Here is a 15,104-nt window from a genome sequence, read left to right as displayed (position 1 = left end):
GGCTCAGATTCTGGCCAATAACTGGTGCTGGATTTGGTGAATGGGTCAGCATCAAATCCAAATATGGGATTCGGGTGGATCTTAGATCAGGCCCAGAAATCTAATGCAAATTCTCTCTTGGGCTTCCATCCAGTTATTTACTGGTTTTGGGATTATCATGTTTATAATTCTTGGGTCGAGGATCTTGGACTATGTTATTTGTTCAAAATGGATCGTATGCCAACATAACCATATTCTAACACCCTTGGCAGGACTTTTCTGTCATGGAGGATCCTACCAGAGCACCAATCTTGATTAATTTACGCTATTTCTGACTAGAGAGAGGACTTAGATTGGAAAGGAGCAGCTCTTTTCTTTTTAATAGAAAGCAGTGATGAATGGGACGAAGCTGATACACTTTAGCTGGAGCTTATGTATTGGGGCAGACGTGGCAGTTCAGACAACAACTAGGGGTTGTTCACAGAGCAACCGTCTTTCCCTCTCAAGCGGAGAAGACTGGTGTGTCCTTCTGAGAAGACATACCCTTAGGAAGCTTAACGCTTTACTCTCAAAAGAGGCTTCGATGTTTTGATGGAAGATTCTCCCCTATTCTTCACGGAACTGACTTTTGTCATTTTGTGCATTGGATACGCATGGGTAGTCATACCATTGACTACAAAATTCACAGCATCACAAAAATCTGTAGCGGTAAAAATCGCTTTGCGCTAGTGCTCTACCTATACTTCTATTTTCATGTACTATTAATTGATACAATTGTTGCATCTATTTTCATATTTGTTACTTTTTCCTTTCGGATACGTTCTGCATCTCTCCGCTGTATTTGTTTTCTTTTAATAATTTATGGCCTGTCAACTAAAAAGAATACTTAAAATGAATGTTTTAAATTAACAAAAATAATAGAGCATTATCTCACTCTCTATATTTAGGAGCAAGATATTAAAATAGAGAGTCACCTAGGAGTTTGGTGCAGCTATATGTTAAAATTGAGACAATAGAGATAGCTATATTTAAAATGAAAAGCCACATCTCGTTCTCCATATTTACAAGTGGGAAATTTTTAAAAACAGTACATAAGGTATGGGCCATTGAGAATTGTGGTGAATTTACTTTACAAAACATCACAATGGTGCCTGGGGTTGAAAATCCAACACATTTTTGGTACCTGCCGTCAATAACACCTTTAACCATTGTGCCATTATTCATATTTCAAAGGGTAATTTAGTATTTTCACTCTCTCCCTCCCCCCCTCCCGGACGACCCACAACCCAATTTTTTGTGTTCGCTGCCTCTTTTTCTCTCAAATCTTCCCCAATTCTCCCTCTTCTTCAAGCATTTTAATCCATATGAAATTTTGGGTTAAAATGCTTTAAGAATCAACTTTTAATAGCGATCTCGTCCTTCACCACTACCGAGAATCACGGTTTGGTCGACGGCAATGGCTGAGTATGGTGGAGTAGTCTGCAAATGCACAGCTAAGAGAGCTTCTGGTTCAGAAAACAGAAGCAGCCAATTTTCAAAACGTTTCGAGAATTACTCGCTTTGGATGTCCCTCGTATTTCTGCTCCAAGTGATGGTATTTTGTTTCTATCTACATCACTAACTGAGCAGAATGCCTTCTTGTTTTTGGATTGGATTCGTCAACTGAATGATAAACGGCTTTACATACCACAGAAGTTTTTGACATGCATAAAGGAAGGTAGTTGGCTGAAAGTTACTTTGAATGGCTCTCTTGGTTATAGGCCACCATCCCAGTCATTTCTACTTCATTCATCATGGGAAAATACTTTGCATAATGGATCTGTCTCTGTTGACATTCCATTGATTGATAAGAGCTTTTATGGTGAGAGCATTAGTGGATACAAGGAGGAGCTAAACACAATTGGGGTCATGTTTGAATATAGCGAAGCATATGACTTCATTGGTAAGAATTTCATGTCTCTGGCAGCTTCATCCTCATTAACTAGAGGAAATGTGCATTCCATTCTGGGTTTTTCTTTGAACCCAACCTAATAATTTTTTATGTGTTTCAAAGACAGATAAAGATTGAATCTGTATGTGATGGGTTTCCAATTTGATTTGTGGTCGGTGAAGATGATTGAGGAATGGAATTGGAGAGGGTTTGGCAGTAGAGGAACATAGAAAGCTGCGGGATTGGGCCGGTCTCCATTCTCAGTTTTTTTTTTTTTCATTATCATTGAAGAGACGGATTTGCCTTCATAAAATTGATGGAAATCAAGCATACTAACAGTCAAACTAAAGGTATGTATTTATGTTGGGTCGGGTTTTGAAACCCAGGCACTATTCTAAAGCTTTGTAAAGTATATTCACCTTAATTGTCAGTGGCCTATACTTCATGTACCATTCTAATCTTGGATCAACAATACTGTAAATGTCTCCTTGCGCAAGCATGGAAGCAACCCATTGACTAATGTGAATTCTCTCTACAGTTCCTGATATAACAGGTCGGTTTGTGATAATTTCCAACAGCACAATCCCAAAGCTATAAACATCACTTTTCTCATTTAACCTGCTTGTTAGGTAGTACCTGCAGCAAAGCCAAACCATGCAACTCGAATCACAATGATTTCGCAAAATTACAACGTTGGATTGAAGTTTAAAAAATAAAGATTTGAAAACTAATGATGATCAGTAAACTAAAATTAATCTAGAAGTACTACTTACTCAGGGTCAAGGTACCCAGGAGTACCAGCAACTCCAGTTGTTAAATGAGTCACAAGGTCTGTAGGGAAATTTCTGGATAGGCCAAAATCAAACACTTTGGCTTGGAAGTTTTCAGTCAGCAAGATGTTTGTTGATTTCACATCCCTGTGAATTATAGGTGGCTTACCACCATAATGCAGATACTCCAATCCTGCATTTCAAAATTCATCACAGAAACTTTCAACAAAAAGAGGTAAAAACATGGACCAAAATCATTAAGTTCCTGACCTTGTGCAGCGTCTACTGCTATTCGAAGTCTGTCATGCCAACCCAAAGTAGTGGAACTGTTATCTAAATCCATGGTAAGGTATGATCATTTTATATAGGGTGTAGAAAAATGATGGTAAGGTATGTAAAATGATCATAAGTTATAATTTTTTTTAATGACGATGCATCAATTAAGGGTATTGTTGTGCTGATGACATATTATAATTGATATAGTTTTTATGAATACCAAATTGATTGAAAAACAACATTAACTCTCAATTTATTGATACATAAATTATTGATTGTTTTGAGTAATATTGTGCTGGGTAAATTTGGTATGTGAAAAAGTAGAAGTTGATTCATCATGCTAATATAGGAAAGTAAGCTGATGTGGATGCTTAGTCACTGGACCGCAATTAACAAAACTTTTCGTCCGGATTACAATCAAAACAGGTCATGGTTTTTGGACTTACAACTAATTAACTCTTAAAAATTTCCCTTTAGAAGTGAGATAGCAAAATGGAGAGGAGATTGTGAAAATTAAATTAAGGAGTTAATAAAATTGACGAAAATGAAATAGTTGTGAAACACTTCAAAGATTGTGGAGCAAACATGAAGTAACTTGAATTATACATATATTACTTTTGAGTTTTGAGCCATCTTCCTATTTATTAGAGCTTTAGCCTTTAGGTAACGAATTTCTTATGATCATCTTTTTATAGAGCATCTTTAGCAATGCTAGCCATTTTTGAGTCAAATTTTAGCTAAAGTAGCTAAAAAGTCATTTTAGCTAGCCACTTTATAATTACGCCTGCATCAATGCTCTCTATTTTAGCTAGTTTTGAATTTATATTATTTTTTAAAATGAATATTAAATAGTTTAAATGTATTTATAAATTACATAAAATAACTTAAAATGAATGTTTTAAATTATAGAGAGCCTCATCCCGCTCTATATATTTAGGAGCGAGATAGCTAAAAGTTATAATAGAGAGCCACTTAAGAGTTTGGTGTAGCTGTAAAAATAGATAAAAAGCTAAACATGCTCTCCAAAATAGCTAAGGAGCCACAATAGAGAGTCTGCTAAAGATACTCTTAAGGAGCCACAATAGAGAGTCTGCTAAAGATGCTCTCATTTGGTAGTTTCATAATACATTTAATCTTCAAGTGAGCCATCTATTTATCTACATGTAGTAGGTAATTTGAGGTAGAGTAAATTGTATGTAATTTATTAAGTAAGTTAATAATTGGTCATTCATTTTAGAATCTAAAATAATGCATTATGGAACATATACCAAACATATGAAGTTGATTGATTGCCTTTGAGTTGGGTGATGAAGATATGCATGAGAGACCATTAGATTAGAAGGAAACTATTAATTTGGTAAACAAAAATAAATTAGGATGAGAGCTGCAACGTTATCATATAGTAGGAAGTTGATCATATTTAGAAATAAATCATCAAAAATAATTAAATATCAGGAAATAAGGAGGGAATGACATGTGTCTTAAACCAAGAAATGGGATGACAAAAGTTTAGCTAGATTTTGGCGACTTATCAGAATCTCTGATTTCGCCTTCTTCTTTTTTCATCATTTTTTTACACATCCTTGCCTCCATACGTGCTAAGCCTCAGTTTTCATCATCTTTCTCCTTTGAGAGCTGGCTCTAATCGACAAATAAACATAAACATAAACTTCATAGTTGACTCGGTCATCTATCAAACAGTTGATTTCTTCTCGGGGATCTAAAAAACTCTTCAAAACTCTCCTTTTCTTCTCATCAAGTTCATTCTTCCTACATTAAATAAAGTTGATTAAAAATGTATATTTGCTTTATGGGGGTGTATTCAATCTAAATTTTAAATAATTATGTCTGACTTTTTATAATCTGTGGATTCTCATAATCCACGGATTGTTTTAATTTCATATGAATTTAAACAGATTCTATTGTATCTCAAAAGAAAAAACACAGAGAGAGAGAGCCCTAGAGAGAAAAAGGAACGCATTGTAGGTTGCCATAGCCTTCGTCCTCCATCCGGCGGTGCGTCCCGGTGACGCTGTCGTCGGACGGGCTTGTTTTCAGAGGCCTATTTTGGCAGCTTGGCTTCGGGTTAAGGTTTCAAATCCTGGCTTTTTTCAAGATGGTGGCAAGGAGGGTGGCGGTGGAGGGTAGGATATTATTGCAGCTTGGCTGGTCAGGAATTCGGGTTGATTCTGGGTCGCTGCGGTGGGACGATACGGTCAACTGGGATGGGATTTCCATCAAGACTGGATCAGAATGGCGTGTGGTCAGGGGCGGAGCAACGTTGGGGCACAGTGGGTCCCGTGCCCCTGTGAGATTTTGATATATATACAAATTTGGTTTCATAATAACTCAGAGTGCTGTCTTGCTGTAGTGGTAGAGGCTTATTCTTGTCTTGGGCTGGTCTCTGGTTCGATTGCTGGTAGCAGTAATCTGCCAATTTTTTTTTCTTTCTTTTTTTTTAACATTAATACTATTATTTATTCTCAGCAATGTGTTAATTGTTTTTTTATTTCTTTCTTTTTCTCACATTAATACCATTATTTCTTCTCAGAAAAAAAAAATTAATAGTATTCTTTCATATAGTTTTAAAGTTCAAAGATAAATTATATTTCCATTATGAAAAATTATCTAAAATCTAAAAACTATAAGTTTGATTAATAAAATATGTAATCTAAAAAAATATTGATCTTTTTTAGTACAAAAATAAATATTGATCTTTCCCTAACCTTATTCTAATTATTATTTTTATTACAATTTTGATATATTTTAAGTTTAAGTTTCAATTTTTTTTTAATTTTTTTTTTTTTTAACTTTTGAGTGCCCCAGTTGAGATCATTTTCTGGCTCCGCCAATGCGTGTGGTTGAGAGCCCCCGTAATATTTCTTTTATTTTTTAGCACATAGGAAAATTATTGAGGCAATAAGGAAATAAGGATTGGAAGTTGGATTTGGTGTTTGTGCATTGGGCTTGCAAATAGGTTAGATATTATAGTGAAAAATCATATTAAGGCCCAAAGCCCATATGGAAGGACATTTTTGTCATTTCTCCTTTTAGGTATATATATAGGAACTAAACCACACCCAAACCAAACTCTGGCCTCATTTTCATTTAAGAGAGAGAGCTGTACCCGAGACTCTCTCTCTACCCTCTCGCCGGAAATCGCCCAACCTCCGGAAATGCTTTATCTGCCACTGACCGCCGCCGTCGACCACCGTCAGCCGCCGCTGAAAAATGCCAAAACCTCCAAATTTTCTTGATTTCTTCTCCTCTACCCAAATCCGAGCATGATATCATGAGATCAAGCCTCAAATCCATGAAATCTCTCAAACCCGAAGGCAAACTAGAGGGGTTTTCAAGATTTCTCCGTTCATAGGTTTATTTGAGGTGAGATTATTCATTCTAGGCTTGAATCCGAGTTTCTATTACGTTTTGGATAAAGATTTAGTGACATGCAAGTATAAATTTCAGATTTATTTGGAGCTATCTCCAAGTTCGTAGTCATAATCAAAGAGAGAAGAGTAAAATCGTCATCCTTAGATAAGGTTTCATACCATAGCCTCTAAATTTTCAGTTTATTGATAAGATGGTAATTTGCATGTTGGTTTTGTGTAGAGTTAGTTAGAGTGTTGTCAAAGGAGCCAAGGAGGAGATCGAATGAGTTTTTGGTGAAATCCAAAGGGTAAGGTTCTTGGGTTGCAGAATAACCCTCATCCTCACAAATTTGGCAACTTTAATGGAGTAAATTGGTTTTTGCTTGGGTTGGATTATTCGATTTCATTTGCATGTTGTTTTTGGTTGAAAATGATGTTTCATGGTGAAGAGTGAGAAGAAAAAGAAGAAGAAAAAGGAAAAGAGTTATTTTAATTAATTGAAAAAAAAAAAAAAGGAAAGTGGAGAAAAGAATTATTGGAAATTTATTGGTATTAAATCCTATTTAAAAGAGGGTTTGACCAAACAGAAAATAATGAAAAGTGAGGAGGATTTTTGGCATGGACTAATTGGACTTAAAAAGGTGGAAGTGGAAAAGAAGGAATTACAAAAGGAAGGATAATAAAAGTAAATTTGGCTATTGTCAGAGAAAGGAAAAGAAAATTGAGAAAGAATCATTGGAGAATAAATTAGTATTAATTGGATGAGTTATTATTCTCCAAAATTGATAGTCAAGAGAAGATTAGTCAATTAATTTTTAAACCAGAGACAAAGATGAGTTAAGGAGAAATAAACGGAACTATTCCAAGATTTCTTTGCAAGATTTGGTTTTAATTTTGAAATGAGAATGCTTACTTAAGGAAAGTCTTTCATTCTAGTGAAGTTGCCTATTTGGAATTTATGGGTATTAGATGGCCTCAATTTAATTAACGAGATAATTAGATGCGCGAAATATTGATTAGCTAAATGATATTAAGAAGGAATAATTATTAACTGTTTAATTATTCAATTAGGGACTCAAGTTCATGTAGGAAACTTTAGCGAAGCGGACCAAAGTGGGGACACGCTTATTATATCCAGGCAAGGTGAGATGTCCCTTCCATGTTAGTGGCATTTCCTGTGTGTATATGCTTATATGTCTCTATATATATATATATATATTGTTGTGTGAAAAATCCTGCATTGTTTTTGGTTGTCATTGTTGATGCCTCGAGATAAATGTTTCCTTATTTGTTGTTGATATTTAATTGTTGAGATAAAATCCGAGGCTAGACATGCTTGTATGTCGGAGATATGTTTATTTAGTGACCTGAGAGTGATAGAAGCTATGCTTCCTACGGTGTCGAAACCATGAACTTAAGGAGGGGCGATATGACCATATGTTGTGTCGAGCCCGTGTCACCTTAGTAGTGTACGTAGGGAATCGACAGTGACGTCAGATGGTATTGGACCAGTAAATGGACACTCACGCTACCCATAGCCGGTAAGGAAAGTAAATTATGAGTATTGATGCGTTTAGGCTATGATTGGTAGTTGGCCTAGTTTACCTAGTATAGGAAACCGAGGTTTCGGTCACTGGGAAAGTTGGAAACCCTGCAAGTAAGTATCTCTGAGCTCAGACTTGGTGTTAGCATACTGCATATGATTTCTAAGAAATATGATGAATATTTTTGGTTGCCTTGATTTGAATCGTTTTTACAACGCGCGCTCATATATATGTAGTATATGTATGTTTTCATATCGTATTTTCAAACCTAGCATTGGTTGGGGTGGGTCGGCCCCTATTGGGCTAGCGAGGACAAATTGCTCACCCCTACTTTTCAGGTAATAAACAACCTACTGTGGAGGAGCTGGAGTAAAAGCTAGTGACGTGGCAGTGTTCGTGTTTCGGTGTTGTTTCCAGAATCCTGTTTTCAACTTGGTATTTCCATTTCTCGATCACATTTCCTACTTTTAATAAATGAGCTTTATCAAACTCTGAGAGGCTCGCACACCTGAGGCGTGTCTCTTCTTTCATTGTTGTATTTCATATTCGGATTTCTAGACAATTTGTGTTGTAAACCTTAAGGCATTGCTTTACATTTGTTTTTCCCTTACGACTTACCGCTACCTTTCATCTTAAAATAAATGTTGGCTCAAAGTCACAGCACTACGGTATCCTACGTCTCGGGGTGCCACAACGGTGGTGGGTGGCAGTGGGTGGAGCGAGTGGTGTCGTCCCTAGCCTCTTCTCTGGATATGTGGTCATGGGACTGTGGAAGGGAGAAGGGGATTGGTGATGCTCAAATCCATTGGGCGACAAGTGCTAGGAATCCATATTAGAGCGGATCGAATCTAGGACCATTGTGGTCTGGGAGGGGCGGCATGACGGGGTGGGGGTATGGTTGTGGTGGCACGCTGGGAAGAGCAGTACTGCCAGATAGGAGGTTAGAGGCAATTGTGGGCCTGGCTCATGGGCCGCATATCTCTCCTTGCAATCTTGACTATTGTTTGGGCTTGGAACAAACTTTTGGGCCCTTGTTTGCTTGTCTTTTATTTTCAAAATTTATTTTATTTATGCTTTCTAGCAGTTAGTGGCCTTATGCCGTTAATAAGTGGCTACTATTATTTGGTAGGACGAGGTAGGCTTTGTCCCGGTCTGTGCACCTTGAGTACCGTGTCTGGCCTAGGACAGCAGCGAGCTTCTTGCCTCGTCAAATGGTCGCAGCCTCTTAGTAGCATGATGAAATTAAGTGTCACCAAATTTTTCTTTCGGTGGCAACATAGTGAGAAACTTTGTTTTAATATATTTTGGCTCCACATGAGCATTTTCTTTCTAGAATGTCACCTAAATTGTAAAGCAAATGGAGTAGTCAGTCATGCACTCTTTGCTAATTGGTGCATGTTAGAATACACAAAATTAGTTGAGACTCCTTATATTATTTCAAGATGCTCTCTTAAGATTTATTGTCATATGGAGTCCCCCCCCCCCTGTATTCTATGGTTTCATTAATGATTATGGCTTAAGGGCAGCCATTTTGGCCCTACCTCAAAAAAAAAAAAAAAAACAGATATTATTGTATTATATTAACAATATTTGTTTGGATTTTAATAAGTGCTTGGATTATTTGGACGTATAATGAGGAATTGATAAGGCTGGGTGGCTAGCCATTGTAATTGCTGCAAATGCAAATAATCGAATAAAAAATGCAACAAGAGATTTTATAGACCTAATTTATTGTCCTTTTAATTTTCGAGTACGTACTATCACAATGCAATACCATCCAGACCCTACACGGATCTAGATCCTCTCCTAAACTCACAATCTACCTAAGCTACCTAAGCTTTGAAGGAGATAAAGCCACATGGCTATTATGAGATCCAACGGTATGCAACAAACTCACATGATTTTTCTCTATTAATTTTGAGTTTTATTTTGTCTTTTGCTAAACTTGTTTCTTCTCTTTGTACTTCATTTCATCACTTCCATTCCCTGTCTTCTTTCTTCATTTTTCTTTCTTCTTTCTGTTCTCCTTTTAATCATCAGACCCAAAATCTCATGTCTTGCTTCTATAGCCCCTGTGCATTCTTCTTAAATAGACAACCTGGGTTTATGTTTTGAGTCTGAAATTACATGTCATATCAACGAACACTACTAGAAATTTCCCCAATGGGGACCAATTTGTAAAAGTGGCTTTTGGCCCAACACACACTGATTTTGGTGGCTAAAGGGCATTAGCCACTAATTGGATATCAGTCCCCTTTATTGCAGGTGCTATTGGTACAAAGGCCACCATAAAAAAAAAAGTGTGAACACAGAAACCAATGCAGCTTTTCACACTATTATGGAATTAGTGGGTCTTTCACCTTTGTAATCACACTGATAATAGTGGCAAAATTGGTAGGCTATATTAAAAAAAAAGGCACCAAATAATTGGTGCATATATGATCTTGTATTGTATTTTAAATGTATTGTACAATAAATTTACAAGTTAAAAATACATCCATAAGAAACTATACACTACTAGAAGTGATACTCTTGTAAGATTCGTCAGTGATTCACAGGGTTCCTTAAGACAGTCCCTTTGCAGCTTCTTGACCTGCAATTTTACAAGCGCAACTCTTTTAACTCATTGCTCAAGAACCAAAGGCTGGGAAAACACTAAACAGAAGCATATCCACATTCATTCAGGGAGATAAAAAGTTATGCAACTTTAAATGATTGCATCGCTCTGATCTTTTCATACTAATGTGGATTATAATTTACGATGATCCAAAACTATGTAGGCAAGCGTACCTTATCAAACACGGGAGAATTCCTTAGCAGACTCCAAACACATATCTTCATATTTCATTATTACTTCTAACTGTAAGTAACAAGAATTAAATCATCACAAAGTATTAACAGCAATAAGCATTACATTAGCAACCATGAAAACAGTTGGGTCTAGGTTTCCAGCATTATACTAACTTTAAGACTATCCTAACTCCAGACCTTTAAGACTATCCTAATTCCAGACCAAGAAAACTCTTAACACTGAACATAAATTAATTCATATGTGGATAAATACTTATTGAAAAATCCAGAGATGCAAAGTAACATTTGACACACTCTGGGTATAAGTTAAATGCAAAACACTGATAGATAACTGCACATAGAGACTGTCCTAAAAGCTTGCACAATGAATCGACTTTGGTTAAATTGTCACTTGATGAAATTGCATCTACAACAGCATATTGAAAATCATTAGATCAATGAGATCTTACTAAATAATTCAACGTGCGAAGAGAAAATCCTTTTATGTTGGATACATGATCCATAAGGCGTCCAGGTGTAGCAACCTTTAGGGGAATATAAAGTATTAAGTACCTAACAAAGTTACACACAATTGTCAACTTAAAGAAATTTCTACATCCTTTACGGATTCTTATGTTGGCACAGAAATACGTATAACAAACTAAATTTATGTTTTCTATCAAGAAAATATTATCATATGCAAAAATTTACTTAACAGTCGCCATAGGATAACAACATGAAAACAGACTTCATTAAACCATACCTTCTTTATGAGCAATGCCTAATTGTCAACAAACCAAGATTCTAAAAAGCCCAGACATTCAAGTAAACTATAGTATAGACGTTAAGGAAATCAAGCCTCCCATACTAGAAAAACACAAACTTACAATAATGTGTGGCCGCTTTGCAAGCATAATAGTCTATTGGACCATATTCACTCCTCCAACAAGCTGAAAGGATTAGGTAAAAGAAGTTAAGCAACATAAACAACGATTAAATTTACATAAATCAATAAGAAACAATGATGCAACCATACCACTGGGTTAATTCCATAGCTTTAGAAATGATAACGTTATCATACACTACAGATCTAATATAAAGCACCAAAACACATGACTCTAAATTGTTCAAAATTGTTTGTCCTACATAAGAAAAATCTACAGGATAGAACTTGAGCCACTACAAAACAACCACAAGAAGCTAGCATGAAATCACTAGTTTGTATCCAGTACCTTGATATCCCAACAATACCCGAAACCTTCATCTGAGAGTGATGACATGTGGTACCAGCCCTAGTTCTGCCAACTCAGCAACACTAACATAATAAAGATGAAAAGAAAAAATTGCAGAGGACCATACACAACAAGCTCAACATAGTTCCAAAAAAGAAGAAATAGCAATATCTTGATTACCAGAATCAAACACCAAGTTTCTATAAAAAAAATTGAATAAAAAATAGCAAGTAATTATGAATGCATTGTTTGCATCCCCAAGTAATAACCTTGCAGCTTCATGAAGGGAGATGGATTCTACCTAGTACCTATAAGCTCATAAGTCAAAATCAAATATCGAACCAAATTTCCAAAAAAAAAAAAAAACTTATTACAAAATCAAAAGAACAATCCTTTCACTTACTTTTGGATCATTATTGCTGGAAAATTGCCATGGAAAGTATTGAAGTTCTCTTTCAGACCCACTTCCGGTTATAACACCAAAACCAAAATCAGTTCCACATTTCCCAAACAATTTTTTTTTATAGATAAAAAGAAAAACTAATAGATCAGATTTGATTCTTCATAAACAATGACAAAACAATACCTTAAGCTCCTGTATAGCATTAGAGATTGCCCCAAATCCTTTCCAAGAATACTGATTCTTTGCCTTTCGCGCAAGAACCTATAAATCAAATCACCTAATTACAAACCCTCAATTTGGGGCCCCAAATCAAAAATCCCCAAATTCCCTAACAGAAAACTGACCCCAACGCTCTAGAGGACATTAATGATATCGTAGATTCGCCGCCTCTCCATGGCTGCAAATTTGTGGGAACATCATATCCCAATATTGAACGCATAAAAAGCCAGAGATTACAGAAATATAATAGCGTAATCTTGAATTGGCGTTGTCTAGGCTGACGGAGGTCACGCCTTGATGATCGTACAGGGCAATGAAACTGAAACTCAAGATTGGAGGTCAGAACAACAGATCAGACAAATTAGAGAGAGAGAGATAGAGAGAGAGAGAGAGAGAGAGGGGGGGGGGGGGGACGAGGAGAATATGAGTGGTTGCTGGAACAAGGAAAGACGAAGAGATAAGGTTTTAGTTTCAAACCTCAAAATGAGCTGGGTAATTCAGACTTTTCAAGCTGGGTCACATAATATATTCTTGTTTAAGAGCAAACATGGCACTGATATTGGTGTTAAAAGCCAATAGCCACTGATGTACAGTGGAATAACAAAATAAGTCACCGAAGTTTTATAACAGTGTGATACTGTTTCAAAATGCCACTGATAAATTTTGGTGGCTACTAGTTAGTCCCTATTGGGGAAATTTCTAGTAGTAGAAATCAATTACCACAATTGCAAAATGGAATCTCAAAATGAGCACAATCACCACTGCTCCCATCAAATTTTCAAAAAAATCAAGAGCTCCCATCAAATTCGTCGAAACCCACTTGAGAGTGTTTGTTAAGGGTGTTGAGTGAACTGTTATACCATCAATTGTGTTTCTTCTGGAGTTTTGGGTTTGATAGTATGGTATCAGATCTATCCTTAGATTCCTCTCATCAAAATCCAATAATTACAAGGCCTACTGTGTTTACAAGCCTTGATGCCTCTTTCCATCAATTGTGTTTACAAGCTAGCCTTGATCCCTCTTTCCTACCTCTACTGCTACTACTATAGGGCCATCGGGATTCGGGAATACAGCTCTTTCATCAAAACCTATCATCAAAGCATGAGCAACTCCAATGCTCTTAGAAGATTAACCACATATATGGTCACAGAAGGAAGTTTGAGCAAGATGTTCTATGGTATTGATGATCAGTCTGAGTTTTTGTCATGGTTGAAACAACACCAATTCAATTGGTGACTAGCATTCCCTATTCTGTCCCATCAATTGAATCCCAACCAAATCCCAGAAGAAAATTTATCAACCACCAAAACCCATAAGGATGAGTCAAGGACTCAACAAAGACCAAGAAAATTTGAACCGAAGTGGAACTGAGTGGAAGTAAAATCAAGTCAGATTTAGTCCAGAAGAGAGTTTTGGAGGTTGAAGATTAGAAGAGTGTATCGGTGGGGAAAAATATCATTGTTTTTTGTCTTTTTTATGTCAATCACTATGTGGCACTATTGTGGTCATTGGATATTTCTGTTACACGTGTCATTGCATGGTCGAAAACTTAGGAAGGTTAGGCAACTTTCTTGCTTAGGAGAGGATCCTCTCCCACTCTACACACCATATATAACATAGCATCAACAAAGCCTCTACAAGTATAGTTGGCAACAAATTGTCCTACTCTGGGCAAATTTCAGCAAACAATTGCAATCTTCTTCTTGTAATATGACTATAGACAAGACTCTGCGCAACCTTGTTGGATACATCCGTATCTTCCATCAGTGAAGGTATTTCATTTGGAGACAAGATAACCTCTGTTTGAGCCCAAAATTAATTTTGGCAAGATCGTTTGAGTGGATTTAGCATAGCGGGCCAATACTTGCTGCCTAAAAATAAGCCTACTTGGGTTTGGGTTACAGCTTCACCCATTCAGTAATCCATAAGGAAAACGAGCCCTTATTGGAGTCAAGTAGTGGAGATTGAATAGGAAACTTCAATCAATAATCCTTCTATGGCAAGGAACAGTCGAAACCCTAGGTATAAATCCCAGGTTTCAAGGACGAATTAAACACAACTCTCAAATCAACTAATCGCACAGATTATCAAAGCCTCTCCGGAGCAAACCTACCTACAACCTAGTTGCAAACCAGTGAAGCAAGGGTAAAGCCCTCGCAACCCAGGGAAGCTAAAGTCGCGCTTTAGCAAAACCCGTGCTTTCTCCAAACTTCCTGGTGATTGCTCTGCTCAACCTGCAACGTTTGAGTATTGATTAGGTGTCGCGAAGAGATCATAACCAAAGCCCTTACCCGTAAGGCAAGAAGTCCTTTTCCGGAAGGCAAAGAAAAGAGCCTTGTGACGAGGTTGGTGCTCTCCTCGTCCACAGCGCTTGATTCAAGAAGTCAAGTCAAGGGATTCCCTGACGACTGCACCTCACGGTGCTGGCACGCCTGCTCAATCACACGCTCAAAAGAGACAGTTTGCATGCCAACTAGTTTTGGAGCCAAACAACCACAATGCCATCATCTTGGGGTGAGCAATCCTTGCAACTGATGACGGTAATTGGGGTCTTGTCGGTGTTATTTGGCTTTGGCAATGAGGTTAACGC

At 37.0% G+C, this 15,104-nt stretch overlaps 1 long non-coding RNA gene across 2 annotated transcripts; it reads right to left on the bottom strand.

The window, feature by feature from the left end:
- Positions 1 to 10,251: 10,251 nt before the first annotated feature.
- Positions 10,252 to 12,902, bottom strand: LOC112196239. 2 transcript variants are annotated; one of them, XR_005810268.1, is made up of 7 exons: positions 12,640 to 12,902; positions 12,479 to 12,556; positions 11,893 to 12,356; positions 11,548 to 11,610; positions 11,131 to 11,233; positions 10,661 to 10,730; positions 10,252 to 10,463 (listed from the first exon to the last, which is right to left on the bottom strand). It is a non-coding gene; the product is annotated as an uncharacterized LOC112196239 (long non-coding RNA). The 2 variants fall into 2 exon arrangements; XR_002935052.2 differs by lacking the exon at positions 11,131 to 11,233.
- Between the last annotated feature and the right edge of the window lie 2,202 nt (positions 12,903 to 15,104).

Source organism: Rosa chinensis, chromosome 4, assembly GCF_002994745.2.
Source record: "Rosa chinensis cultivar Old Blush chromosome 4, RchiOBHm-V2, whole genome shotgun sequence".
In the NCBI taxonomy this organism is placed as follows: domain Eukaryota; kingdom Viridiplantae; phylum Streptophyta; class Magnoliopsida; order Rosales; family Rosaceae; genus Rosa; species Rosa chinensis.
This window is presented reverse-complemented; position numbering and strand designations above follow the sequence as displayed.